The 25,876-nt window shown below is 43.5% G+C and overlaps 1 protein-coding gene across 11 annotated transcripts in view; it reads left to right on the top strand.

The window, feature by feature from the left end:
- Window positions 1–25,876, top strand: part of TRERF1 (transcriptional regulating factor 1) — a 275,654-nt gene that overhangs the window by 179,316 nt on the left and 70,462 nt on the right. For all 11 annotated transcript variants that reach the window (XM_060189802.1, XM_060189800.1, XM_060189797.1 and 8 more), the window contains exon 4: window positions 9,156–9,270. The gene's annotated coding sequence lies outside the window, so the exon portion shown is untranslated. The remainder of the gene's footprint in view (window positions 1–9,155; window positions 9,271–25,876) is intronic.

Raw genomic sequence — 25,876 nt, 5'->3', positions numbered from 1 at the left:
GCGCACACACACACACACACACACACACACACACACACACACACCAGATTTGTTCACTCACCCACTGATGAACATTTGGATTATTCCTACTTTGTGGTTATTGAGCCATTAAGAACATCTGTGAACAAGTTTTTGTTTGAGTACCTGTTGGGAATAATATATATACACACCTAGGAATAGAATTACTGAATCATAAGGGAAAGTCTAAATTAAAGATTCTGGGGACTGCCAAACTTATCTTCCAAAGCAGCTACAGTATTTTCTATTCCTACCACAAGTGTGGTGTTCTAATTTCTCCACATCCTCACCAACACTCATAATTTTTCATTATTATGACCAACCTAGTGGGTGTGAAGGAAAGTTAATTTTCCATTCCCCTTGTAGTCTCTGTGGACACTAAAATTGGGGAACCACTTCTGCACCCCCTCATGCTTGAGAATCCTGATAGTCCAACACTTTAAAGTGCAGAAGTGGTTCCCCAATTTTAGTGTCCACAGAGACTACAAGCTGGAAGTTCTGCTATATAAACCACTGTTTTATCTCCCTAGCCCCAAGAGGTTGGATTACTTTTTTCCAACGTTTTACTGTCTTAGCCCATATTGGCTGGTTGAATGAAACATCACAGACTTGGGTGGCAACAACGAGAATTTATTTCCAACTGTTCTGGAGGCTGGCATTTCCAAAGTCAAGGTGCTAGCATGGTTATGTTCAGGTGAGGGCCTTCTTCCAGGTTACAGCTGGCACCTTCGTGTTCTCATTTGGGGTAAATGGCAGAGGAACTCTCATGGGTCACTTATAAAGGGCATTGATTCCATCATGAGAGTTCCATCCTCCTAAAAGTCTTTGCCTCTTAATGCCATCACTTAGTGGGTTAGTATTTCAGCATACAAAGTGGAGGCTGGGGAAGAAGGGGGATAACAACACAAAAATATTCAGACTGTAACACTCCCTCCCATCAGAAAGGGTGAGTGCAGGGACTGGGAGATGGTGTCAAACCCACACATTATCATGAGCAAGGAACTGGGTTCAAACTGCCAGTCCCTACCTGCAGGGGGAAACTTTACTAGTGGTGAAGTAGGTCTGCATGTGTCTCTCTTTCTCTCTCCCTCTCTATATCCCTATTCCCTCTCAATTTCTCTCTGTCCTAGCAAATAAAAAAGAAAAAAGGAAAAATGGTTGTTGAGAGAGATGGTTTTCATCATTCAGGCACAGAGCCCCAGGGATAACCCTAGTAGCAATAATAAATTAATAATCAGTTGAGTTTTTGAAAAATAAAGGATAAGTCCATGGGTAGAGTTGCTCTGGACTTGCCCTAGAAAGACTGAATCAGGGCAAGTGACCTACTCACCCCCCCAGGAAATAGCCAGCCCCACACCCCACCACCTCCATGCCACTTCTCTCCACAGTGTGGAGTTGACCTTGGGTGGTAAGTCCCAGCACAGAATGACTTGGAACGCTCCTGTTTCCATAAAACTTATTTTGAGGTTTTTCATTTGATTGTTGTCGCTGCTTGAATTGAAATAAAAGCTAAGGGGATTTCACACCAGATATTAAAATGCACTTCAGGATCCCATCAAGTGAATCCTGTGGCACGAAGGATAACGATGAGGATAAGGGTCAGAGGACAGAGTCCCGTGGGGAGGGGGCTGTGTGGGAGACATTTCATGAAATTCCCTGTAACAATGAGGACTTTGTTGCCTTCCGGAATTTCCTCATATTTAATCTCTGGGTGGAAAACATTTAGATGATACATTGTATACACAAGCAGAAGGAGCAAGGTCTTGCTGGAACTTCTTGGGCCATTTGAAGACTGCTCTGGGACTTATGCCCAGCACCTGTGGGCTCCTGAAGGTGGCCGTTCTCAGTCTTGATTACATGCTCCTACCACCTGGCATGCTTTGAACACGTGTGTAATAGGTTGTATTTGTAAAGCTCCCACAATCATTTTGATGAGCAGTTGGAACTGAGAGCGGTCATACCAGCCTATGGGCCACAATGGAGAAAAAACAGACATTGGCCATTGCCTAGTTGACCTGCTAGCCTGATTCATCTCATAATCACCTAATTACTAAATTACAGAGGTGCTAAGTGCTGTTGCACACTTAAATCCCTGGTGAGCCAAAGAATTCTTGCTGAAATTAATGCTCCATTAATGAAGGGGGAGATAGGAAAGAGCATCATAATTAGAGGAACCAGCATGTGTCATGGTCCTGGAGTAGGAACAGACTTGATGTGTGTGTGTGTGTGTGTGTGTGTGTGTGTGTGTGTGTGTGTGTGTGTGTGTGTGTGTGAGAGAGAGAGAGAGACAGAGAGAGAGAGAGAGAGACAGACAGACATCCTGGAAGACAAGAAGACGAGCTGTGAGCAAGGGTCTGGGAGGCCTGAGGAAGTTGGAGAAAGGATGGCAGCCTGCCGTCAGTTTCCAAGATCCTCTCACTGTTCGAACTGTGGATGTGGATGGTCAACATTCTGTGTTCTGAAATAAGCAGGTACAGGAAAACCTGATTAAATGGTCTGGTTAAGGCCCCCCCTTTCCAAGCCTTGAAATTTATTCCATTCTCAACTTCTAGGGGGTTGAGAATGGAACATCAAAAGATGAAACCATGGCCCACAGGAGGACAGGGCTGTCTCATATGATTTGTGGGGGGTGGGGTAGGAGATACAGGCCAAGGCTGATAAATTGGGCTAAAGGAAGATGGTGACTGTCAGTGCTCTATCAGCAGTGAACACGTAAAAACTGAATCTGGAAAAATCAAAGGACAGCACTCTGGGACTTACGTCCAGCACCCAGCTCCTGAGCCCTAGCTTTTAGACTAATTTAAGGCCTATGGTAAGGGGCTGGGCAATGGTGCACCTGGTTGAGTGCACATGGTACAATGCACAAAGATCCAGGTTCAAGTACTCTGGTCCCTACCTGCAGTGGGGGAAGCTTCACAAGTGGTGTAGTAGTACTGCTGGTATCTCTCTGGCTCTCTCCCACTCTCCCTTCCCTTTCCTTCCCTTCCCTCTCAGTTTCTCTCTGCCTCTATCCAATAAATGCATCAATTAAGTTTTATTTATTATTATTTTTTATTTATTAGATAGAGACAGCCAGAAATCAAGAGAGAAGGGTGGGATAGAGAGATAGAACCTGCAGCACTGCTTCACCACTTGTGAAGCTTTCCCCCCACAGGTGGGGACTGAGGACTCTAACCTGAGTCCTTGTGTATTGTAACGTGTGCTCAACCAGTTGTGCCACCACCCAGCCCCATAAATTAATCTTTTTTTTTTTTTAAAAAAAAAAAAAAGATCTATGATAGGTGAGGTTGGACTGTGGCACATCGAATTGAGCACAAACATTATGTGCAAGGACCCGGGTTCAGGCCCCTGTTCCCCACCTGCAAGGGGAGACGCTTTACAAGCAGTGAGGCAGTGCTCTAAGAGTCTCTATGTCCCTCTCCCTTTTCTGTTTCTCTCTTTCTGTATCCAAAAATAAATAAAATATTTTTTTTAAAAAAAGACCTGTGATAGGCTTTGTTCTGGGAGGAGGAGCAATCAAAGGAGGGCCCATTACAACCCAGCAATCCATGACCCAGGAGTTGGGACAATCTGAAGACCTCCGACTACCCTTCCCTGCTACCCTCAAAACTCAGCTCCTAGATTTCCAGCTCCCACCCTCCCTTCTGCCTGTATAAATGTGTTCTCTCTCTCTTTTGGAAGTGAGAAATTGGTTGAAGTGTGTCTCCTGCCTGAATTGTGGGTTTGAATGACAATAAACAAGTATTTTCCTCTTTGTGCAAAAACAGTTGTGGCAATGTTTGGCTCTCTGGGGCGCTGGGCAGCAGATCCACATTTGGTTTCTAAGAGAGATGTCTGGAGAGAGAATGGGAGTTTCCTCCAGATCCAGAAAGCTTCCAGGCCTCTCCTGGCTTATTTCATTTGAAAATGAGGTCTTCTACCATGCCATGCCAGCATCATCTTTATGTAGCAGAACTCATTTTACAGAATGGCTGGTCCCTGTGTGACTAGAAATAAGATATCTCTTTGCATTTGGTTATTCTCTGCAGTTTCTTAGATGTTCTTAGGTGAAATTCACAGATTCTGTTCCTTCTCCACCTCCTCATTCTCATTCTCCTCCCCCTCTTCCTTTTCATTCTTCTGCTTCTTATCTTTTTATTTATTTTTTTTAAGAATCTGTGTCAGGGAGTCGGGCTGTAGCGCAGCAGGTTAAGTGCAGGTGGCGCAAAGCGCAAGGACCAGCGTAAGGATCCCGGTTCGAACCCCGGCTCCCCACCTGCAGGGGAGTCGCTTCACAGGCGGTGAAGCAGGTCTGCAGGTGTCTATCTTTCTCTCCCCCTCTCTGTCTTCCCCTCCTCTCTCCATTTCTCTCTGTCCTATCCAACAATGACAACAACAATAATAACTACAACAATAAAACAACAAGGGCAACAAAAGGGAATAAATAAAATAAATATAAAAAAATTTAAAAAAAAAAGAATCTGTGTCAATTTCTATTTTTTGGTGTGTAGCATAGAAGGAATTCTTCTCATTTGCTGGGGGCCTTGTTTCTCATCCCAGAAGCCCCATAGTTCATATCCAGTGTCTCCTTCCCCACCCCTAACTGCATCCCACCCCCCCTACACACACACACACACACACACACACACACACACACACAGGCTTTTCATTTCAGTTAACCTTATAGCTAAGGAGAATTCTTCCACTTTGCTTTGGGTCCCTTGATATTCACATATTTTAAAAAGCATATTGTTTGTTTTATTTTAATGAGAGAAAGAGAGAGAGAGAGAGAGACCTTTGGTTTGTGATGGTGCCAGAGAGACTGGACCTGGGACTTCAGAACCCGAGGCATGAAAGTCTGGTGAGCTACACTATGCTATCTCCCCAGCCCTTAGACATACATTTAGGTATTTATTTATTTATTTATTTATTTATTTATTTATTTATTACTAGAGCCCTGCTCAGCTCTGGCTTATGGTGGTGTGGGGGATTGAACCTGGGACTTTAGAGCCTCAGGCATGAGAGTCTCTTTGTATAACCATTATGCTATCTACCCCCTGCCCAAGTATTTATTCTTATATATTAAATGTTGTTCCTCCCCTAGAATCTTATGTCACTATTCCCCCCTACACACACACACACCAAGAAAAGTGTTGTATATAAGACAGCAGTTGGACAGAAAGGAATCTGAGGGCCATAAGCTAAGCAGTGTGCTGGTGTGGTACCAGAGTAGAGGGGAATGGCTTTGGGACTTCACATTCTGATTCCACCGCTCAGTTTGTGGCCTCGCAGAAGTCAACAGGCCTCAGTTTCATTCCCTGTGAAATGATGATCACAGCAGGATTGTTGTAAATATCAGAGGCACTGTCTGGGAGGTCCCAGTACATTCCAGACCTGTTTTAGGCCTTCAGGGATGGGACAGCTGTTCTGTCTCCTCTACTGTGTGGAACTCATAAAAGATAACTATAGTCGATAGTGACAGTCATGATGAAGCTAGAACCAGAGCCCGAGTCTGTTTGTTGCTGGCCTAGAGCTCCAAGGTGGAGCATCTGTTAAGTGCCTGCAAATGCCCACCTCAGGGGCTTAGATGGCAAACGCTAGAAGAAGAAGGGGCTTAGATTCCCAGAGGAAGTGTGACTCAGGGAGGGTCAGCCTCGTGCACAGTGCCTGCATTTCAACTATTGATTGAACCTCAAATGTCATGTGTTGCTGTTTTCTTGCTCAGTTTCCCTTTTTTATGTCACTTCTCTCACATTTCACATTACTTCTACCATACTGCTCATGCTTCACATCCTCACATCACGTCTTTCATGTCACTTAAGTTGCAGTTGTGGGTCATTTGTCACATGTGTGTTACTTTGCCTTATAGCCCACAATACATGTCAATTATGACATATGACCAATACATGACACATGAAACATGCACCCGTACTTCTGTGATGCAAGCCACATGGCTTTTGTCACACAGCCCATGACACATGTTCATATTGCTTTTGTCCCAAATCACATGTTACTTATGTCACTTGAGTATGTCTCCTCTCTTGTGTTACCTGTATTATTTGTCACATAAATCACCTATGTGATATGTTGCTTATGTCCATTCTGTGGCATGTTGACTATTACTTGTGTTCATGTTTGTCACTTATGTCACATGTCCCTTGTGTGCCATTTCTGTCATGTGACCCTTGTTAATTTCTGACAGAACCAACAGATGACAATGGGACATACGCAGAAGCTGGCATGTGTTGCATGATAAAAGGCATCGTGTGTTGTGTGTCAGAAAGTGGCACACATCCTATGACAGAAGTGACCTGGGTCACATGTGTTGTGGCATGCATTACCCAACATGTCACAGAATTTACATGTAACACACAACGTGGCAGCTCATTATTCATGAAAACGGAAGTGCATTCCTGTTTCCCGTCCCCATGCCATGGCTGAGCTTCTTGGTAAGCTCTGCTGTTTAAGTTGCCAGTTACTCTATTGATTTATTTGTACATAAACAGTTATTCCCCTATCCTTGTCTTCACCAACATTCAGAGATAATGATATCCAATCTTTGCAACGTTACAGGCATTGCTTCAAAAGCATTCTGTTGCTATAGGAATGTTTATGATGTGCTTATCTCTAGAATTTCATGAGCAACAAACTCCCAAATTGCAGATGATTTAGCATTTGAAGCAGGGAGTACAAGTGTGTGTATTTGCATTAAAGTAAGAGACTTTGAAAATGGACGTTTTCCTTCTGCAGAGTTATCTTCTTCTAAAATTTAAAATAAGAACTGCTTAAAAGCTGGAGTTTAGAGGAATGAGCACTTTCTCTTAAACATTCAAATGGATGAAAATGACTGTAATCTCTCCCTCAAGTATTACGGCACTAGCATTTAAAGGCTTTTTTGGGAGCTGGCTGTCACAGACAAAGGATTTCTCAACTTAAAAAAAAAGAGTAATTTTTGTAACACTAAATAATAGGAATGAACACCAGTAGTCCTCTTGACATTTGGAAAATGAATTACTTTTTAATTTATTTTCTGAGCTGTCTCAGTCCATTTTAATTAATGATGCTTTGTTCATATTCAGGGTAGTATCTTCAGCTGGGATTGTCATGTCAGGGTTGACAAGTTCAGTGTGGCATGGTACAGACTCCACACACAACTTTTAAATTTTTTTAATTCTTTTATTGCCACTAGGGTTATTACTGGGGCTCAGTACCTGCACGGTGAATTTGTTGCCCCTGGCAAACCCCCCTCCCTATTTTTTTAATTTGATAGGACAGAGAAATTGGGAGAAGAGAGGGAAAGGGAGGGAGAAGGAGAGAGAGAGACCTGTAACACTGCTTCACTGCTTGTGAAACCTTCCTCCTGCTCATAGGGAACAGGGGCTTAAAACAGATCCTTGCACATGGTGACATAAACACTCACCAGGCATGCTACTCCCGTTACCTCACAACTGCCTTTTTTTGACTAGGCCCCAGGAGTCTCTGACCTGAACTTGAGTTAGAACCACCTCTTTGTCAAGACCTCCTGAAGTCACTTTCACAAAACACAGTTGTGGCCTTCCTAGAGAGAGAGAGAGATCCTCCAAATTCTAATGTGGTGTCCAGAGGGTGAATATGACACCATTTTTATTTCTAGCCACACTCTCTGAGTCTTAATGACAACCACCCCATCTTAGGAAACTTGCATTTATAAACTCCTATATAAACTCCATTCTAGTAATGCTGCCCAACTGTCACTCCTGGGCTGGTACTGCCTGCTGACTGCTGAGCAGTGCACAGTAATGGCGAGTAAGCACTAAGTCTGGGTGGTAACTCGCCAGGTAAAGCACACACCTGATTGTATTTGAGGCTGTGAGTACAAGCCTTAGCACCACATGGGAATGCCAAGGACAACATAAGGAGAGTCCCTTGGGTGGTGGTGGGGCAGTGCTATAGTGTCTTGCCTCTCTGCCTCTCTGTTTTCCTCCCACCCCCACCACTGCCCCCTTCAGAAAGAATAAAGAATAGAAAATCAGGCCAGGGAAACTATTCTGCAGTATCTTGCATGCCCAAGACCCTGGATTCACTACCCAGCTCTGCAATGGAAAGAGTAAGCATTTCAAACTTTCAAGCTGTCAAACCGATATTATACAAAGTAATCTATTGACTCTGGTAATTAAAAGGTCACCCTAGCCTTTGTGTGAACACATGTTCTGGTTTCACATGTCTTTCTTTCTTCCTTTCTTCCTTTCTTTCTTTCTTTCTTTCTTTCTTTCTTTCTTTCTTTCTTTCTTTCTCACTTACTCATTGGGGGATTAATGGCTTACAGTCAACAATAAAATACAAGTTGTACATGTGTAACATTTCTCAGTTTTCCACAAAACAATTCAACCCCCACTAGGTCCTCCTTTGCCATCATGTTCCTGAACCCTCTCCCCCCACACACATACCCCAAAGTCTTACTTTGGTGCAATACATAAACTCCAGTCCATTTTTTAAAAAATCTTTATTTTATTTATTAGCTAGAAACAGCCAGAAATTGAAAAGGAAGGAGGTGATAGAGAGGGAAGGAGACAGAGAAACACCTGCAGCCCTGCTTCACCACTCATGAAGCTTTCCCCCTGCAGGCAGGGACCAGGGGCTTGAACACAGGTCCTTGCATATTGCAACATGTACGTTCAACCAGGTACACCACCACCCAGCCCCCTCTGGCTTCATTTTTCTAGTGGTTCACTTTTATTATAATTTATGAAACTATAATGGACAAGGAGTTAGAGCACAAATAATGAGAGAGGGTCCCTCACGACAAGTAGTTAAGAGAAGCCCTAGTGCTCATAAGCTGTCACTGTTGCCCTGTAGGACAGTTAGACAGCTGAATATATTTTGGGGATTCATAGCACTTATTAGCAAATTATCTTGTGACAAAACATGAGTATCTCTCTTGTCTCCCTCTCTGCCTTGTTAGACTTCTGCTTGAGACCAAAGACTGGGTCTAATTCATCACCTCTGCAGGCTCCCCCTCATTGGGTGTGGGGAAAATTTGTCAAGTGCTTTGCTTTTGGTATCTGTGACATGAAAGTGGGGGAAAACCAGCCTGGGAACTGCTGAGGCTCTGGGAGCTGGTGATGGAGAGCTAGGAGCACATGAGAAAGAAGTGACCTTGCCTTCTCTTTTCCCCACAGAACCGGGTCTCCTCTTCCCACTTGCCCAGCAGAATGAGAGCAGCATGACTGGCCGGCCACAGGAGAAGCCCCCAGAGCCAGGCCCCCAACTCAGCCATCTGCTGTGGAGGTCCAGGTGAGCTTCTCCTGGAAGCTTTAACTCAATCCATATGCTTTTATAATCCTCAGCCGTGTGCTAGCAGCATAGAGTTTATTGGTATATGGCTAGAGTTAGAAAATGCGTGTTACAGACCTGGAAGTGGTGCGGTGAATAAAGCATTAGACTCTCAAACATGAGGTACCAAGTTCAGTCCCCAGCATCTCATGAACCAAAGTGATATTCTGGTTCTTCCCCCCCCCCAATCTCATAAATAAATTTTTTAAAATGTTTTAAATTTTTACTTTTTATTGGTTTTTATTAATTAATTTAAAGAGAGATACAGAGAAAGAGACCAGAGTACTGCTCAGCTCTGGCTTACTGTACTGGTGATTGAACCTGGGACCTCAAAACCTCAGGCATTCTAGTCATTTGCATAACCATTATTCTGTCACCCCGGTCCCAATAAATAAATAGGAAGGGAGGGAGGCATGTTCGTCTAATGGGGCAAAAGGTGCTTGTAGAGACTGATGGCAGAGCAGGAAGGACACTAGATTGCTTCCCCTCTGTTATTTCCTCAATCTAGGAAATTAGATCTCTTAGGAATTGGTTGCCCTGGGAATTAAAAGTGAAGAAATTTCTAGAATAGGTTAGAATTAGAGGATAATCAGTATGTGATCTGGGACTTCTAAGACATCATTCTAGTCACTGCCTTTCCTAACTTAGATACAATTATTATCCTATGATTTTGTTCTTTTTTTAAAAAAATTATTTATAAAAAGGAAACACTGACAAAAACCACAGGGTAAGAGGGATACAACTCCACGCAATTCCCACAACCAGATGCATATCCCATCCCATCCCCTGAAAGCTTTCCTATTCTTTATCCCTCTGGTAGTATGGACCCAAGGTCATTGTGGGATGCAGAAGGTGGAAGGTCTGGCTTCTGTAATTGCTTCCCTGCTGAACATGGGCTTTGGCAGGTCAATCCATACTCCCAGCCTGTCTCTCTCTTTCACTAGTGGGGCAGAGGTCTGGGGAAGTGGGTCTCCAGGACACATTGGTGGAGTCGTCTGCCCAGGGAAGTCCAGTTGGTGTCATGGTAGCATCTGGAACCTGGTGGATGAAGAGAATTAACATATAAAGCCAAATTGTTGAATAATCATGGACCTAAAGGCTGGAATATTGCAGATGAAGATTTGGGATATTTGTTTTGAAGATAGCTAGAAGGCCTATTTTAGTTTTGTTCCAAAGGGCCCATGACTTTATTAGTTATTTCCTGTGCCTGACATCTGATATGCAGGTGGACTCAAAGTTGTTGTTTGGGGAGACGATGTCATGGCTGGAAAAAGGGCTAGAAAGCTGGATCGGGGAAGAGAGTAGCTCCCAAATATGGGAAAGGTGTATATTGTTGACTATAAACCCCAATGGTTTGATCTTGGGCCCATATTCAGCACAGGAGCCTATGTAACCTCTGCATACCTGTAGGTCTGAGCTCACATTCTGTGGTCATAAGTAGGAATGTTCCAAGATGCCTTAATTTCAGGACCCATCTTCCTCAGGTGGTAGATAGAGTATGTTATCCAGTCTCCCTTCGGAGGATGGAACATTCTCTACTGTTGTTGATCCACATTGAGGGCGAGGTCCTATGGGGACCCACAAAGGGGTCCATTGTGCTGTTACTGATAGAGATGACCAGTGACAGTGGAGAGAGGGATCTAATCAAGGTCTAGGCCCATCTTGTCTGTGGGAATCTCAGGTATCCCCAACTAGGACCCCAGCTGATGACTCCATGGTCTGATAGTGACTGAAGAGTCATCATTACACTATGCCAGTCTGTTGCTCTTACTCAGCTTTTGTAGTCTTGACTTTGATAAGGTTAGCTTTGAAGTGACTGAGGGAAGTGTAATAGAAAGTAGGTGAGGGTGAGTCGGGCAGTAGTGCATTGGGTTAAGTGCAGGTGGTGCAAAGCGGAAGGACTGGCTTAAGGATCCCGGTTTGAGCCACTGGCTCCCCACCTGCAGGGGAGTCGCTTCACAAGTGGTAAAGCAGGTCTGCAGGTGTCTATCCTTCTCTCCCCCTCTCTGCTTTCCCTCCTCTCTCCATTTCTCTCTGTCCTATCCAACAACGACAACAACAATAATAACTACAACTACAACAATAAAACAACAAGGGCAACAAAAGGGAATAAATAAATAAATAAATAAATAAATTTTTTTTAAAAGACAGGAGGGTATCTAGGTCTAAGTAGAAATTATTTCATTAGGAACTTTATGGTGTCTTTTTAGGTCTTTCTGCTTGCTTGCTTCATTTACTGACTCACTGCAGACTATTTTGCACTTTTGCTTTCAGGTATATATTTTGCCCTAATTTATGGATGCATGTGTACATCTGCCCTATCTCATGGGACCTGGTCTATATCTAAGTTTTTGGGCTGTGTTAGGAAGTGAACCACCTGAAATGAAATTATAGAATCCTATGAGAAAGGAAAGGTCTCACCCTAGTAATGAACCTGAAGGGTTGACATTCCATGCCTAATGTCTCTGGACACACTCCTAAGTGAAGCATGCTGAGGTGCTACTTGTTACGTTGATTAGGTTGGGATCAGCAGATGCAGTATTATTTGGTATGAATTGAGAGAAGCATGCAGGAAAGTGAGCCCCACCCTAGAGGTTCTAGGACTGGGGGAAATATAGGCTCTCTAGAGGAAGTGAGAGGTTCCTGCTGTCTTAGGGTTTAAGAAGGCAGTAGATAGTTATTGTTATAATCAGATTATTTGGAAATTGGGTTAGCTTTGAAAATCCCTTTGTTAGGATTTGCTGTATCGTACATGACACTGTGATTTCATTGTATCCTGCGCCACCCCACCCCCCAGAAGTTAGACATCATTGTTTAATGCAGCATTTGTGCAGATGTACCACATCCTTATCACTGTCTTCTCACCATTCTTTTATGAATCTGAGGCCATTCTTGCCTAAAGGAAGGAGCTTTTGCAGAACCATTATGCTATTGCTGTAGCCCATGGGGGCATCTTAAAGGATCAACCCGGCCAATTTCCAGTCAATGTAGAACAATGAATTGTTAGAAGATTCTTTCTACCAAGACAAATTCTTCTCTGTCATTTGAGTCTGCTCTCCTCTGTTCTGCCATTTAGCACTGTAAATACTGGCCTTTCAAAGACTCATCAGTTGACTCTCCTTGGGTTTGATGACAGCTGTCATGTCTCTGCTTTTCAGTCTTGTGTAAGTTCTTCCTAGAGATTGGTGTCATTCACCTGTTGCCCTATTGCCCCATCAATACTGCCAGTTGCCCACTTGACAGAGAATCACTCATTCCCCATTGGTCCTTCAATACATTTTAAGAGCATCTTTTATGACAGTAACTATTGTAGACTCTGGAGTGATGTGAGTGAGCTAGAAAGCCATTTTTCTCTGTTTTATTTATTTATTTTCATAGGACAGAGAAATTGAGAGGAGAGGGGGAGATGGAGAAGGAGAAAGAGAGACACCTATAGTTCAGCCTCACCATTCACAAAGCTTCCTTCCTGCAGGTGGGCCCTGGAGCTTGAACCCAGGTCCTTGCATTTGGTAACATGTGCAACCAACTGGGTGTATCACCACCCAGCCACTGCCTTATTTATTTATTTATTTATTTTTTGATGAGAGAAAGGTGGAGAGACCAGACCACTGCTCCACTCAGGATCAAACCTGGAGCCTCATACATGCAAGTCCTGCACTGTACCCACTGATCTACTTCCCTACTTGGTCTTCAATATCTTCCCTAAGACAAAATAGATTTGATCCTTGGGGTAGATTTGAACTAAGCCTTGAACCACTTCTGTGTGCTACTTCTTATATTTTACCCCTTTTTAACTTTTTCCCTACATAATCCATGTAAGTAAGTTTAAAATATATAGTATCTAATTACTGAATATGGTTTTATATATGAAGTAACTGAATTTAGTTCATTGTGCTATTCAAATCATTAATAATAATATCCTTTTCAGATTTGTCTGATGAATTTATCAGTTATTGAAAGAAGTCCGTTATAATCTCCCACTGGATCTGTCAGTTTTCATTACATGCTGAAATGTTTGCTTTCTATATTTTAAGCAATCCTATTTGGTAGATAAGTGTGTATAATAAGTATATTGAGTATATTTCTACCACCTTCATATACTTACAGCTTTTTCTGTTTTCTCATTTTGGTTGAGGAGTATTTCCCCCACTCCATTTTCCATGTCCTTATTAGGAAGTTATACACTCTGAAAGTGTTGTTTCAGTGGTTACCCCAGCTATTTTAGCAGGCATACTTAACAAAGCCTAAAATTAAAATTAGTCGGTGTCTTTACCTTCTTCCTAAACAATACAAGAACACAAACTGGTTTGATTCTTCTCACTGCCTTTCTCAACTTATATACAATTACTATCCTGTGATTTCATTCTGTCCTGGCTTTTTCCCTACAAGTTAGACATCATTGTACACAGTGTTTGTGCAGATATACCCACATCTTTATCACTCTCTTCTTACCATTCTTTTGTGAACCTGAGGTCATTCTTCTTCTGCCTGAATCAGTCCTATAGCATTATCCTTAGTGAGAATTTGTTGATGGAATTTTTTTTTCTGTTTTGGTTTTTGTTGGCATTAAAAAAAAAAGCCTTTATTTGTTTTCAGCTTTGAAAGGCGACTTTACTAGATCCATTCTTGTTAAGTCATTTTTCCATTACCTCTGACTTATTTTGTGGTGTGTGTGTGTTTGTGTGTGTGTGTATGTACTATTTTGAATATATGTGTATATAATACATATTATTTTGGATAGAGACAGCGAGAAATGAGCTGAGCTCAGAAAAAAAGGTGGGGGAGAGAAAGAGAGAGAGAGAGAGAGACAGACTGCAGCACTGCTTGACTGTAGAGCTTCTCCTCTGTAGGTGGGGACCAAGGAAATGGAATCTTTGCACATTGTAATGTTTGTGCTCTACAAGTTGTGCCACTGCCCAGCCCTCTCCCCCCTTTTTTTTTTTTAAATTTTTTATTTAAGAAAGGATTAATGAACAAAAACATAAGGTAGGAGGGGTACAACTCCACACAATTCCCACCACCCAATCCCCATAACCCACCCCCTCCCATGATAGCTTTCCCATTCTCTAGCCCTCTGGGAGCATGGACCCAGGGTCGTTGAGGGTTGCAGAAGGTAGAAGGTCTGGCTTCTGTAATTGCTTCCCCGCTGAACATGGGCGTTGACTGGTCGGTCCATACTCCCAGTCTGCCTCTCTCTTTCCCTAGTAAGGTGTGTCTCTGGGGAAGCTGAGCTCCAGGACACATTGGTGGGGTCTTCAATCCAGGGAAGCCTAGCCAGCATCCTGGTGGCATCTGGAACCTGGTGATTGAAAAGAGAGTTAACATATGAAGTCAAACAATTTGTTGAGCAAGCTTGGAATAGTGGAGAGGAAGTGTTAGGGAGGTACTCACTGCAAACTCTAGTGTACTTCTGCTTTCAGGTATATATTTTGCAATAGTTTATGGATACGTGTGCACATAAGCTCTCTCTCACAGAAACTGGTGTATATCTAGGTTATGGGACTTTGTTGGAAAGTGAACTGAGATGAAATTAGAGTGTACTATAAAAGGAAAGGTCTCACCCGAGTAATGAAGCTGAAGGGTTGTCATTCCACACGTGAAGTCTCTGGATACAGCCTGAGGTGAAACATGTTGAGGTGGCAATCATTGCTTTGGTTAGGTTGTGATCGGCGGATGCAATATTATTTGGTTTGGATTGGGAGATGCATACGGGAAAGTGGGCCCTATCCAAGGGTTCCAGGACTGGGGGAAGTAGGGGCTCTATAGTGAAGATGTGAGGTTCCTGCTGTCTTAGGGTTCAAAAAGACAATCGATAGTTAATATTATCATCACATTATTTGTTAATTGGGTTAACTTTGAAAAGTCCCTTTGTTATGGTTTGCTGTACAGTATCTTGTATATAGCTGTGCTATTGGATGCTTCTGATCTACTTGGTCTAGGCTTTTGAGAGAGTCCGCATATCAAATACATAGCCTATATATTAAAAAGATTCAGTTTGTCTTTTGAGAAACTTTGAGACATACAATTGATTTCCCCCTCTCATATTAATTAACTACCGATTTATATGTCTACATTTTGCTAGGAGTGTACATAAACACCATTCCCACCACCAAAGGACTGTGACCCATCCCTCCCGCCCACTCCCACCCCCCACTGGCCCAGGAAGCTACTTGTCTACCCCTCACCACTGGGTTTTTACTTTGGTGCCCTATCTCCCCCCTTTTTTAAAGATTTGTTTCTTTTCTTATGAGAAATGGGAGAGGAGAAATCAGTGCTCCACCTCCAGACCACACTGCTTCTGATGTGAATGCTGTCAGCCTGGTTGTTGTTCCTTTATACATGACCCAGCATTCTCTCTGACTGCATTCCAGATACTGCTTTCTTTGGTGTTCTGTAGGTCTATCTGCATGTAACAAGATTACATGTAACTGAATTTTTCTGCCTTTCCTATGCTTGGGCTTGATTGGGATATCTAGAGCTAGAGATCGGTGCCTTTTAACAATTCTGGGAAATGCTTATCTTTCATTCCTTCGGACACTGTCTTCTTATTCTTTTGAATATTTCCATCTGGAACTCTAGTTAGATTTGGAAGCTTTCCCCATTCTATTCTATCCATTCTTATTCATTGTACCTCTTAACCTCTACTTTATGCTTTTTTTTTCTTTGTCTTTCTATGCCGAACTCTGAATACTTTCTTAAATCTGTCTTTCACTTAACTAATTTATTCTGTACCTCAAATGCTGCTTAACCCTTTACTTAGTTACTGTCTTTGAGTTGCTTTAGTCACTGTTTCTGGAAGTTCTGGTAGTTTTTTTCTTTCAAATCAAATCAGCATGCTGGATAAATTTATTTTTGTTTGGCTTCTTATTTCTGGCTCATAGTTAGAAACTTATTTTTATTTCTTTATATTAAGACAGATATTTAGGATTTACAAAATCTCATGCCTGATACATGCAGAAACTGAAACTTTTGCAGATCTAGTTCTTCTATCAATATTTTCTGCTGGCTAATCCTCCTGATGTCTTGTTTCTTATTTCTGTGAACTGCTCATTTCCCTCAGAACTTTGACAGCCATTTGAGGGCTGGATAGATGCTGATCTTCTTCCTCCAGAGACAGTTTGCATTACCTTCCACTAGTTGTCTGGGATACCACCAATCTCACCTCAACAAACCCTCCCCTCAAAAAAAGGATAATCATTTTAGATTAATTTTCTACTTAAAACTTTTTTGGAAACTAGGTAGTATGAATTTGAACTGCAAGCCTATGTGAAGTCCAGCTTATGGCTACGGATTTTTAGGAGAAAGACTTCTCCCTTTATTAAGCAGTGTAAGGTCAAATTTATTGGCAGCCTCCTTTGGTGTTGTATATTTATTTCTTATTTGTTGAAGGTGCAGATTTTTTGGGGGGGAGTTCCTGACTTTATGGAGGAACTAGACTTTTTCCTCTTGTTTCCAGAACCCTAAGATTTACCAGAACCCCTCAAGAGAAAAGTCTGCTTTGCTGCCAGCTCGCCTCCCCAGATTCCTGTTTTGGTTCATACTATTTGCCTGTAATGAGTTCTGTGTGTCCTCAACTCAGCGATGTGCATGCAATTTTTACACGTCAAATTCTGTCCAGCATGTTAGCTATTTCAGTTGGGAAATCAAGTAAGGGATCTGATGTGCCTTATAGCCAGAACAGATATTGGGGGGGGGGGGCATATGGTGGCACACCTGGTTAAGTGCACTCATAAGCGCATACACAAGGACTCAGGTTCGAGCACTCACTCTCCACATGGAGTGGAGAAGCTTCCTGAGTGGTGAAGCAGGTATTTCAGGGGTCTATCTCTCTCTCTCTCCCTCTCTATCTCCCTTTTTTTTAACTTATCTCTGTTCTATGAAATAAAGAAGAAAAAAGAGAGGGAGGAAGGGAGAGAGAGACAGAGAGACAGAGAAATGGCTTCTGAGAGCAGTGGATTCATTATGCAGGCACCAAGCCCCAGCAATAACCCTGGTGGCAAAGAAAAAAGAAAAAAACTTCTTTATTAAAAGAAGAAGAAAAGAAACTATATCTTCTCTTCACTGCATCTCTGTAGATCAAGAATTACTGTTCCTTTTCCACAAATCAGTGAACAGAATCTTAGAGAAGACAGTAGCTGACTCTGGTCACAGAGCTGGCAGGTGATGTTCCCCGCCTGCTCCCTTCTTTCACGTCCCTTCTCCCCAGCATAACTATTGACCATTTTTCCAGAATCAGCTTTATGCTCACAAAAGGATATGGGTGACTACCAGAATACTTTAAATAGCTAGACAGCTTTGTAGAAATTGTTTATGAAGCTATTGTTTATCTTCCTTAAGAGAGGAAATGGCTTCTGCATATTTTGTGGCTTGTTTCGTTGGCAGTCACCAGCAGCTTTCCTCCTCAAAGGCCCCATGCTCTCCCCTCCTTACTTCTTCCCTCCTGTGCTGCTTCTCCATCCCTTCCCCCAGCCTTCCTTCTGTTGGTCTTCCTCTCCTGAAGGGAACTAACAGAGTGCAATGAGGAGGCCTTTAGGGTTTGGGGACACAGGAAGAAAGGGCTGACTTTAAACCTCACTTTGCCACTCATTAGCTTAATCTCTCTGAGTTTTGCTTGCTAAATCTGTAACATGGTTGAGGTGAAACAATGTGTGTAAATTTCAGAATGTAAATTTGATCCCATCCCAAGCACTTGGCCCATGGTTGTCAAAGTTATGATTGAGAGCAGGGCCCCTTCAGTACTGTTCTTGTTCAGTGATGCTTTCTCTTTGTCTTTTTATTCCTTCCTTCCTTCCTTCCTTCCTTCCTCCCTTCCTTCCTTCCTTCCTTTTTATTTATTTATTTTTTGTCACCAAGGCTTGATTGTTCCAGTTTGACTTGTAGAAAGAGAGGGAGAGAGTGAATGGGAGACACCACTGCACCAAAGCTTCCCCAGTGACATACTGCTCCTATGGTATTCTGGGGATCTGGAGACTCGAACCTGAATTGCCTTCATGGCAAAGCAGGCACTCTCCCAAGTGAGCTATTTCCCTGGCTGCATCCGTGACACTTAAACTGGCAGAACTGGTATATGAAAGAATGAAAATGAACGGAGGAGTCTAGGGTCAGCGTGGGGTTCCCAACCTCACTATTAATTCATTCACACTGAGATGTCTTAAGAATAACCTGAGGGGGCTGGGTGGTGGCGCACCTGGTTGAGCGCACATGTTATAATGCGCAAGGACCCAGTCCCCACTTACAAGGGGAAAGCTTTGCAAGTGGTGAAGCAGTGCTACAGGTGTCTCTCTATCTCTCACCCTCTCTATCCCTCTCTTCCCTCTCGATTTCTGACTGTCTCTATCCAATCAATAAATAAAGATAATAAAAAAAGTTTTTTTTAAGAATAATATGAGGGAATACATGTGGGAATCTTTTTTTTTCCTGAACAATAAAGTGTATATACAGGAGCAGAAATAAAATGTTTCTAATTTTAAAAAGAATAATCTGAGAGAAAACAGAACATGCTAGTCTGGCCACTATTTGCCTAAGAAGATGTAAAGCACCCTCTGGAAATGGGGCACCCCTACATCTCAGGTCCTTTCCCCCAAACTGTGTCCTATGGTGTGGAGTATTGAAGGGACAGAAGCTTCATGACCCCACTCACGGGAGAACTTGACTTTATGGTGCCCCCTCTTATGGAAGCATGTTCCACAGTGGTGGGGACAGTCTGTACTGTCTGGCTTTTATTCTTACAGCTGACATATCACTTTTTGATTTACATGCTCCCTTCTACTAAGTGGCTTTATATTACTCTCAAGTCTGTATCACTTCCTGATTTGCTCTCTATCAGGCAGAAACTTTTTTTTTTTTAACCACCTGCTATTTGTAGTGATTCGGCTTTGTACAGTGGGCAGGTGATAGAAGAAAATGCATAGAGTTGCCGTGACCTGAAATGATCAGAAAAGAAATGCATGACAGATAGAGCATCTTTAGCAGATTAAATGTCAGCTATGCAAAGTAGATTTCCATGAGGGACAGACAGACACTGTGCTTTTTGAGTATTCAGGTAGAAAAGGCTGTAGAAGAAAGTCTGGAGCTGACTTGGTGAGGCAGGGAGGGTGTGGAGGTTAGAAAAGGAACGTGTGAATACAGGGGAGAAATGGGTGTTCTTGCTGAGGCAGCTAAGACCCAGTGTGGTGTTTATAAGCCCACTGATGGCCCCCAGGATCCCTCTTGGAGATGTCACTGTTGTTAGCACACATTGAATGCCCTTGAGAAGTCCTACAGTTAGCATCTGACTGTGTCCCACCAACCTTCTAGTGTGTTTCACCACTCATGGCCTTGAATGGATTTCCATCCGCTTTCAGTCTCTCTAATAAGTGCTCCAGATCACTCCAGGTTACTAATTCACTTTTGTAAAGCCAGGATTGGCCTCTTGGGGGAAGAAAAAAGGAAGGAAAGAAGAAAGAAAGAAAGAAAGAAAGAAAAAAAGAAAGAAAGAAAGAAAGAAAGGAAGGAAGGAAGGAAGGAAGAAAGAAAGAAAGAAAGAAAGAAAGAAAGAAAGAAAGAAAGAAAGAAAGAGAGAGAGAAAGAAAGACATTTGGTGGTCCAGGAAGTGGCACAGTGAATAAAGCACTGGACTCTCAAGTATGAGGTCCTGAGTTCAATCACCGGCAATACATGTATCAGAGTGATGTCTTGTTCTTTCTCTCTCCTCCCTTCTCATAAATAAATAAAATATTTTTAAAAAGCAATCTTTGAGCACCAAAAATGTTACTGGAGTCAACCACTTGTCTTCTTTTTTCAAGTATTGTACAAGTCCCTTGAAGGATGAGGGTTTCTAGGTGTCTGATGTTTGGTGCTGCTACACTGAAGGAAGAAACCGTTTTGTTCTCCAGGATAATATCTGTATCCTTCACCAAGGCAGCACCCCCCAAGTCCCCACCCCTGAATACAGACCTCAGGCTATAACAGCCTCTCTCCAGATCATGATTCATGCTTCCTGCCCCTCCTCCACTCTAGTTACTCAAAGCTCAGAGCCAAGAACAGTTGGCTTACACCATCCAGCTGGTCTTCCCCAAGGGCAACTTAACTGATAGATTCCATAGTCTTCATCAGTGATACCCCAAGTTGAATTTTCTTAGTCATTGAGGGCCTCTAGACAGAAGGGACTGTCCTGGATGCAGATAAGGAAACCATTTCCACAGCCAGGAAATCAGCACTTGACGTCTAGGGTGATCTGAGGAAGTAGGGAACAGGATAAGTGTGAGTGTAGAGATAAGGTGCACCACAAACACCACACCTGTTTGCTTTAGTACCTTATGAGTGCCATGGGGGGGGATGTGGTAGACTGAATACTGAAGGGCTGCCTGGAGGATGACTGTTAGCTTCTGCTCAGCGGCAGCCTGAGGGCTGCAGGTGGGGGTGGGGAGGTTTCTCCATTCTAGAACACTTTTTTTTTTTTTGTCACCACAGTTATAGCTGGGGCTTGGTGCCTGCACAATGAATCCACTGCTCCTGGAGGTCTTTTTTTTTTTTTTTCATTTTTCTTTGATAGTATAGAGATAAATTGAGAGGGAGAGGGGGAGATATAGAAGGAGAGAGCCAGAGAGACACCTACAGTACGTGTTTCACCACTTGCAAAGTGTCCCCCCTGCGGGTGAGGGAGTAGGGGCTCGAACCCCAGCTCTTGTGCATGGTAATATGCATTTAATCAGGTGCTCCACCATCCAGCCCCATTAATCTTTATACTAGTCAGATACATTATTCAGTGTAAGACTGTAAAAACATTTTATTTATTTATTGTCTCCAGGGCTTGGAGCCTGCACAATGAAACCACTGATCCTGGCAGCCTTCCCCACCCCCAGTAGACAGGACAGAGAGAAATTGAGGGGGGGGGTGGATAGACACCTGCAGACCTGCTTCACCGCTTGTAAAGCTACCACCCTACAAGTTGGGGAACTGAGGGCTAGACCTGAGATCTTTGTGTGGGTCCTTACACTTTGTACTATGTATGCTTAGCCCGGTACGCCACTGCCTTGCCCTCTATTTCATTTATTGATTAATGAGAAAGAGCAAAATTCAGAGCACCACTGCCACATGTGGTGCCAAGGATCAAACTCAGGCCCTCATGCTTGCAATTCCTACACTCTTATCAGGGCACCACCACCTTGGCCACCATTCCGCGCCCCCCCCCCTTTTAATTGGAATACAATGGTGAAAACTTCAATGTACTCTGATACCCTCCCCTGCTCACATGCTTCTATTTTCTCAAAAGCTGGCAGAACCAAGATAGAAATCCAGGTAACCTGACTCTTCCAGTAGGTATTCTCTTTTCCCCTTTAGGCTGGAAACCTTCAGGATCGGGTGTCAGTGGTGAAAAAATCTTTTGACTCAATACCCAGGCACAGGAGTGTTGGGTGGCCCTGGGACAGACAGGGCCTGGCGAGATCTGTCCAGCTGAGCCCTCACAGGCTAGGGCAGAGGGACCTCCTTGCAGCCCACTATGCCTCACCCCCTCATTTTGCAGAAGCTTAGTGTGAGGTGCAGGGAGGGGAAGTCATTTTACCTAACAAGGTCATAGGGCCATTCTCCTTCTCTCTTTGGTCAGAGTTATCTTTATATGGGGTTTGCATTTCCTGAATACTTAGCAACTGGGTGGGGGCTGGGGGTGGAAAGTAGGGGAAGTGGACTTAAGAAAAAGAACCCCTTCTGAGAATATCTGAATTTCCTGTGAATGTCCCACAAAGAGGGAGTTAATCTTTTGTGCACATAATCAAGAAGAAAGGGGAGGAAAGCCTTAGTGTAGATCCAGAACGCCACATTTGGAGGGAAAAGGGGCAAAGTGAGAGCCATTCAGAGAAATATGTCAGTTTTCTCTGTGAAGTACAAATAAGTAGGCATTTGTTTCTTTGTATGCTTACCTTCTTGCCTACCTTTTTGGAGACCACTCAAGTCACAATGGAGACTCTGATCCTATCATCAAGGTAGTGATTGTGTGGTTTTATGGGGCAACTCTTAAGACCTTGATCCTGTGACCCAAGGCCTTTAGCTTTTGTCTGCCCCAGTCTGCAGGAACCACCGGTCTGTAGGCCCCTTGGCAAATCTCTGCTTCCCTTTTGGATCGGGCTTAAAGAAAAAGAGTGGGTGTGTTGTGGCGTGACAGGTGATAGATGCAGTGGCTACAGTATTAGACTTAGAAGCATGGGGTCCTGAGTTTGATCCCCAGCATCACAGTGATGCTGTGGTTCTGTCTTTCCTCCTCTTCTATGTCTATCAATCAATCTGAAAAATAAAGACTGCAAGAATGGCTGTAAAAATGTCCCCAAATGTTAAGTGTTGGTTAGCCTCAGTGTTTCTTTTCTGCCCTCTCTGAGGCTGTCCTGGCTTTGGGGGACTTGGGAACTTCTTTCCACAGGAGAAACTGTCATTTGCCCATCAGATTGAGTGGCATATGTGGGCCACCAAAGCTACCACAGGCCTGCTTCCCTGGGACAGCCCCACCAGACTGTGTCCCAAGTTCCCTAAAGGGTACTGTTGTTTAAGTGGGCCTAGGGACTATAACGAAAAGTAAGCAAATGGGAAATATGGACAGAGTTACCACCTATTTCCTAGAATCTGAGAGCTGGCAGCCCTCTCGAAACAGGAAAGGAAGTATACTATCTCCTTATCTGTTCTCACGGAGGGAATGAAATGAAATGTGTAACTAGGGTGTGCCCCTTTAGACCTTTCTTTATTTAACATTTTTATTTATTTAGTATTAGATAGAGACAGAGAAACTGAGAGGGAAGGGGGAGATAGAAATGGAGAGAGACACCTACAGCCCTGCTTCACCACTTATGAAGCTTTCCCCCTGCAGGTGGAGACCAGGGTCTTGAACCTGTATCCTTGCATAATATAGTATTTGTGCTTAACCAGGTGTGCCACCACTTGACCCTCATAGACCTTTATTCAGTGCCATTGACCACAGACCTTGGTAAGTTTAGGGTGACTGCTCAATCATGACTTTGAACTCCGCTGAGATCCTAAACTGCTTGACAACTAGACCCCAGACAGCAGGACACCTCACAGAAGGACGCTGACCTGTGGAGAACCTTGGGCCTCTCCTGCAGGGAGGGAAGCTCCCCTCAGCAGGGAACAGGTCACAGGAGCAGCCGCATTATTCTGTTTATTTCTCTGCCAGCTAATGCTAGACACGACACATATCAGTCTCACTTTGGTGTCTCTGGGCCCTTATGATGGAGAGAAGGTGTATCTTGGCAAAGGGAGAGGGGAGGGGAGGTTCTTGGTGGCTTCACCCAAGGGTCCCGAGCTAATGAGGTTTCCTAATAATTTTTCTCTTTCCTTTAATGTGTCCACTTCTGGCAGTTCCTGCCCTTGTGCCCCATTCTGCTCATTGAAACAAAAGGAGGGCTGAAGGTTGCCTGGGAGACAAATAACCAAGCCAGTTAAATCACAACTGAGTCATCAAGCCTGAGCTAAACTACACCCAAGACAAAACAGCACAAGTCCCACCCACCCTGGGTGGTGGTGCTCCTGGGGTCTTCACTGGTGCTCGTACTCCCCTTACAGCCCCCTGCTTAACACACACACACACACACACACCTACACACCTACACCTGAAACAGTGAGTATTGTCACTGGTGCTACGTGTGTCCCTTTACAGCCCCCTGCTTAACACACACACACACACACACACACACACACACACATACACACACACACACACACCTACACCTGAAACAGTGAGTATTGTCTATATTTTTTCATAGATATCAAAAATTGAGGTTTTAAAAAAATTAAGTAAAGGATAGACTGACCTGCTTGATTATGAATGTGGCCAATGGAAGATGAAGATTTGAACTCTGGTCTTTGGACTCCAGAGCCCATGATATTGGTACTTGTGAGAAGCTCCTGATGAGTGAAAAATCATTTTCAAATAGCTGGAGCTTAACTATTTCCCACCCTGGATTATCACTGGAGTCTGGCATGGCTCCACTGTTCCCAGTGGCCATTTCTTTTCTTCTTCTTTTTTTTTTATTAGTGATTTAATAATGACTAACAAGATTGCAAGATAACAGGGGTACAATTACATATAGTTCCTACCACTAGGGTTCCATGTCCCATCCCCCTCCATGCCCTATTCTTTATCTCTCTTGGAGTCTGAACCAAAATTCTTTTTTTTAATTTTTAAAAATATTTATTTATTTATTTTCCCTTTTTTGTTGCCCTTGTTGTTTAACATTTTTGTGGTTATTATTGTTGTTGTTGTTGATGTCATTGTTGTTGGTTAGGACAGAGAGAAATGGAGAGAGATGGGGAAGACAGAGGGGGGGAGTAAAAGACAGACACCTGCAGACCTGCTTCACCACTTGTGAAGCGACTCCCCTGCAGGTGGGGAGCCGGGGGCTTGAACCGGGATCCTTAAGCTGGTCCTTGAGCTTGGCGCCACATGTGCTTAACCCACTGCGCCACTACCCGACTCCCAAGGACCAAAATTCTTAATGGTGTGCAGAAGGTGGAAATTCTGGCTTCTATAATTGCTTCTCCACTGGACATGGATATTGGCAGGTCAGTCCATACCCCCAGCCTGTGTCTGTCTATCCCTGGTGGGGTGGGGTTCTGGGGAGGTGAGGTTCAAGGACACATTGGTGAGGTCATCTGCCCTGGGAAGTTAGAATAGAATCATAGTAGCATCTGCAAATTGGTGGCTGGAAGGTGGTAAGATATAAAGCAGGATAAATTGTTTAATAAACAGGACCCCACAGGTAGTTATAAAACAGATGAAATCAGGGGTCTTCATGTGGGAAGAAGCTATGAAGTCTATTTTAGGCATGTGCCAAGGGGCCCATGACTTTACTAATTTTTACCTGAGCCTCATAGCTAACAGGCAGATGGACTAAGAATATTGTCTGGGAAGGTGGTATCAGAGTTGACAATAGGACTAGAAAGTTGGATTAGGGCAGAAAGTAGCTCCCAAACATGAGGAAAGGATATAAATACCACTATTTACCCCATTGATCTGAACTAGGGCCCATATATATTCATATTTAGAACAGGAGCCTGTGTGACCTCTGAGTCCCTGTCAGTCTGAGCTCACAGTCCATGGTCACAGCTAGGAACATTCTAGGCTGCACTCATTTCAGGACTAGATTTACTCAAGTGACAGAGTAGGATGATCCATCCTCCCTTCAGTGAGTGAAACAGTCCCTACCATTGCTGCTCTACAGTGAGGACAAGGTCCTGTATAGGCCCACAAGAGGCATATGATGATGATGTTCCTGATGGAAGTGACGAGTGATGCTGGACAGAGTGATCTATTGGAGGTCTAGGCCTATCCTATCTATGTAAGAATCCAAGGGTTCTCTGACTAGACCCCAGATGATGGGGTGGGAGTGGCCATTTATTCTCATTGTTCCTTCTTTTTGATGGTGGGTGGGGTAGGGAGAGAGAGAGAGAGAGAGAAGACACATGCAGCACAGCTTTGCTGCTGATGAAGCTTCCCCCTGTAAGTGGGCACTGGAGGCTTGAATCTAGGTCCTCACGTTTGCACTTTACCAGGTAAGCCACCACCCCATCCCTGAAGCTTAAC

Source organism: Erinaceus europaeus, chromosome 4 (assembly GCF_950295315.1).
Source record: "Erinaceus europaeus chromosome 4, mEriEur2.1, whole genome shotgun sequence".
Lineage (NCBI taxonomy): Eukaryota > Metazoa > Chordata > Mammalia > Eulipotyphla > Erinaceidae > Erinaceus > Erinaceus europaeus.
The sequence above is the reverse complement of the archived record's forward strand: the minus strand, read 5'-3'. Positions and strand labels throughout refer to the sequence as shown.